The sequence below is a fragment of the Vigna umbellata genome, chromosome 4 (genome assembly GCF_029865625.1).
Source record: "Vigna umbellata cultivar VRB3 chromosome 4, Vumbellata_1.0, whole genome shotgun sequence".
In the NCBI taxonomy this organism is placed as follows: Eukaryota; Viridiplantae; Streptophyta; class Magnoliopsida; order Fabales; family Fabaceae; genus Vigna; species Vigna umbellata.
In genome coordinates, this window is record NC_142168.1 from 14184066 (window position 1) to 14189065 (window position 5000).

Genomic DNA, 5000 nt, shown 5'->3' on the forward strand with positions numbered 1-5000 from the left:
TGCTTGGAATGGCCTCTTTATATCACCAAATTGCTACTGTAAAAATCTTGGTGCAAGAAATTTTTCATTTTGGTGGGTTTTGAAGCTAGCCAAGTTTGGTGGTGAAACTTGGCTAAATTTGTGGTGCATGGGCCAAGTTTTGGGAAATTTTGAAAGTGTTGGTTTTTGGGGTTTGATGCTTGGAATGGCCTCTTTATATCACCAAATTGCTACTGTAAAAATCTTGGTGCAAGAAATTTTTCATTTTGGTGGGTTTTGAAGCTAGCCAAGTTTGGTGGTGAAACTTGGTTAAGTTTGTGGTGCATGGTGCTTGGGGCCAAAATTTGTGAATTTTTCAAAGTCATGATTTTTGAGACTTATGGGTTGGAAAACACTTCAAATGGTCCCAAAACAATGCTGTGAAGGTTTGGTTGCAAAACCAAACCATCTTGAGGTAGTTCTAAAATTTTGAAGTTTAGCCGATTTGTAAAAACGTCATAAAACAAAATTCCCGCGAGCGGATTGAATGAAATTTGGAGGGAAGCTTACTTATGTTGGTGTGAAGTGGACTGGAAAAAATCAGCTCAAAACTCGACCTCTAGATGCACTTTTCCATTTTTCCCGATTTTACGGGTTTTCGGGTTTTGGAAAAAATAAAAAAAATACTTCCGGTTGGAGAAAAATTATGAAACTTGGTGGGGTAGGAGATACCATTTTTCTAAGGATCCCTGCAAAAAATCTCGTCCAAATTCGTTGTGTAGCTCGAGATATGGACTTATGTCTGCTCACAAAAAGTGTATCTACTTGTACAAATCTGCCTTTTGCAAAATAACCCCTTATAGGGGGGGAGCAGCTCTTCACGCCAGCTTGACTCACTTTGGCTGGTGTGCGAGAGTGGTGCCTTGGGGGCTCCTCGCACCGTTTTTCGATCTCTACCCAGGCAATGGGGCGTCATCGCGCCGCTCCATGGTTGATTAGGAAAGTGGCCCGGCTGTGGAAATGACAGCAGGTCATGGAACTTCTCGACCCCAGACAGGTAAAAGTGAGTGTCTTTTGTGTGGTTTTCTCGCACGCTCTTCGGACCGAAGATCAAACCTTCCACCACGTTTGTGATGGATCTTTTGGCCTCGGTCGGAAGGGTTTTGGGAGAGGGCCTCGCTTGACAAGCGGTCATTTCCGAAAGTCCTGGCTCAGCCCCGACCAGGCAGGCGATCGTGTAGCGGCCCTTATTATTTTCGATTGTTCCCATTTCATGCCTAGCGATGCTTGGCGTTGCGTCACTTGATGTTTTCATTTGCTTGCTTGCCTGTGGCAGGTGGGGGGTGGACCGTCTCGTGGTGTGATGCCTATGCGAACGTGAGGGCGTGTGAGTTGTGATGAGGATGTTCTTGTTGGCTGGCTCCATGCCTCGCGCATCGAACGGTCAAACACGCATCCTGTTCGTTTTGCACCCGGTGCCTCGGGTGGTGATGCTCGTTCAGTCCCTGTGTTGCCTACCCACTAGACGGTATATGTGTGGCTGGTTAGAATCCTATCCATCCAGGCCTTCTCCGGGAGGTGTTGGAGGATCTCATCGTCCGGCACGCGTTCCACATTGGTGGCGTAAGAACCATCTTCGTGGCGCATGATGGACAAATTTGTAAGCACCAAAATATGATGTCACAAACTTGTTTCACAATCGGCAAGTATGACCGAATCGTTCAAGTAATAAAACTTGGTAAGACCAAGTATCGTTCTTCCCAAAGGACTCACGGCCTAGTTTAGTTATGTGATTTCTTGATTAGCTAAGACTTAAGAAAACAATGATTGAAATTTTAATATGCAAGACGAAAATAAACATGTATGCATGAATTGATCAATGGCAAAGACATAAGATAAACACTTTCAATGGATTAAATGAATGAATATGTTGTTGGGGGTCAATTTCATCTCATCCACTCTCATATATTTTAGGAATTCCTCTTTCAAATCATCATTGTTAATGCCACTCTCTCTTATTCTTCACTTCTTTCACCAAATTCACCTCAAAACCTGCACAAAAACACTTAAATCAAGCATAAACCTGTCCAGCTCTCTTATTTCTGAAAATATAAACAAAAGGCATGATTTCAAGCTAGTTTCTAAGTCTAAAGGTTGCTTTTAGTATCAACTTTAAGCATGAAAATAACAGTTTTTCAACTGTTATCACTAGCTTCCCCCAATCATTCCCTAACACTTGCTCTCCAAATTGAGGAGCAAAGTTAGGTATCATTCCAACCTTTCTCTCCATTAGAAGTCTCCTGTCCTGAACCACCCTAAAGTGCTTCTCATGTTTCCTAGAGAGGAACCTGCCATTATGGGGCTGCTCTGGTTCCTTTTCCTTTCTCTTGGTTGCCATGGTTTTCAATCTCTTTCCTGAAGAGGATGCCATTCCTTCATTCAAACATAAATCCAAAACCACAGAACATGATGTTAATCATTAGCAAACACAAAACAAAACTCCTTTTGAAGCTAAACCACCGCTGAGGGCCAGAATTTCCCCTCAGCGCCACCAGTGCCACATTCAAACACGCAACAAACCAGAAAAAGCAAATCTGGCAGAGTGCCGCTCAGCGGTAAATGCCGCTCAGCGGTGATCTGCAGATTTTTGCAAATCTCGTTTTTAAACTGTCCTAACTCCACCCAAATGCAATTTTCAGTTTTCCAGTTCATAATCAAGCAGTTTAATCGGTTCAAACATCAAATATATCATCAAATCATGCATAGAAATCAAAACCCCTAAATATTCATGCTTTGACAATCACAGTCAATTTCAAGAACCCTAGAATGAACAAAATGCATTTTACTTACTTGGGTGGAGATGCTAGATGATATGAGAATGCTTCCAAACTAGAATGCTCTCTTCCAACCCCAAACTTTGATAGCACACTAGTGTAAAAGTGAGTGGAAGAGAAATTTTTTAAAGAGGGAAGAGTAAAAAGATGTGGGAAAACCTAAGAGGAGATATGTGGGAGTCTTAGTGCAGAGAAGAGCTTGAAAGAATGTAAAAACGCGCAGCTTAGGGTTTAAAATTACCCCAATGGGCTCGGGTTCCGCTAAGGGGAACTTAAGCCCATCTGCGATAGTACCGCTCAGCGGTAATTGCCGCTCAGCGGCACTTTCTTGATGTGCCCTTCTCCTTCTTTTCTTAACCTACGTGCCTTCCTAGCATACCCCTCATAGGTTCCCTGCAATTCAATGTTAAAAATGCTTATGCAAATCCTAAAAATAAACAAACAGAAAACAATCAATCAACTGGGTTGCCTCCCAGGTAGCGCTTGTTTAACGTCACGAGCCTGACCCAAAATCCACCAACACCCATCAGTAGGTGTTTCAAACTTACCAGCACCCATCAGTAGGTGCAAAATTTTCTTACCAACACCCATCAGTAGGTGTTACAAACATAGTACCCTTCAGTAGATACTTAACCACCTAGCATCCTTCAGTAGATGCTATCTCCAACAAAATAGTTACAAAAATAAAGTCCACAAATTAAAAATTACAAAACCAAAATAAAATCAAAAGTTCTTAAATCACTGGGTTGCCTCCCAGCAAGCGCTCTTTTAACGTCATTAGCTTGACCCAACCTCAAGTTCCTTCTTCTTTTTCTTCTTTCTACTGAACTTCTTCAGAAATTTGATCAAACCAGGAACCTGTTGCAATGTCTCAACCATAGGAACTTTAATCTCCAATTTCTTGAAGATTTCCATAAAGCACTTAAATTTCTTTTCCTTCCTATGATTCTTCTTTAGATGAGGATGTGATTTTTCATGTGATTTCTTCTTCTTTCCTCTCATCTTCTTTTTCTTCCTTTTTCTCTCCCTAAATTTTCTCTTTTTCTCTTCTTTTATTTTTTTCTTCCTTTCTCTTTTTCTCCTCAACTTCTTTATCTTCACACAAATTTTCTTTCTCTCTTTTCTCTCAACCAATTCTTTTTCTTTTTCTTCATCTTTATCTTTCTCACTCAACTCTTCTTTCTCTTTTCTCTCTACCTTTTCCGCATCTCCCTCTATTTTTTTCTCATCAAGAATCTTGTCACTTTCAGTGACATTGGTTTGCCCTTCCTCCTTAAGGTTAACTTCAGTATTAACCTCATCATCCAATCTCTGACTAATGTAACGAAAGTGCATCTCCATCCTTTTACATGATTCTTCAATGCTTTTCTGAGTAGAGTCGGAACTTTTCAAAAATCGTTGAAGGGTGTCCTCCAAACTTTCTGATAGAGAGGATTTTTGCTGCCATTGTTGTTGTGGTTGGTTCTCAAATTGTCCAGCAGCTTGCCAAAATTGGCTTTGATCCATGCTTGAGTGAGGTTCCCACCATTGGTTGAGATTACTTTGGTAGAATTGAGTGCCCCTATAATTAAACTCTTGACCAAATTGCATTCTGCAGACATTAGGCACAAAACCCTAAAAACAATTGTTAGCACAAAAAGATAGAGAAAAGAAAATAAAGATTGAAAAGATATAAGAAGATAAGAGATTTAGAAGATAGAATCAAATAAAATAAAATAAAACCTAATCTAAAAAATAAAATCTAATCTAAAAGATAAAATAAAATAAAATCTAACCTAACCTAAAAGATAGAATAAGAATAAAATAAAATCTAACCTAAAAAGATAAAATCTAATAAAATAAAATAAAATCTAATCTAAAAAAAAATAAAAATAAAATCTAACCTAAAAAAAAAAATCTAATCTAATCTAACCTAAAATAAAATCAAATCAAATAAAAACCGAAAAATAAAAGACAGAAAATAAAAATAGAAAACAGAAAAACAGAAAACAGAAAAATAAAATAAAATCAAATAAAATACAAACTGAAAAATATAAACAGAAAAATAAAATAAAATTAAAAAAAATTCGAAATTTAAATTAAAAATAAAAAAATAAGTCAAAGATAATCAATAATCACACAAATTAACCAGTTAAACCACGAGTCCCCGGCAACGGCGCCAAAAACTTGATGGCCAAATTTGTAAGCACCAAAATATGATGTCACAAA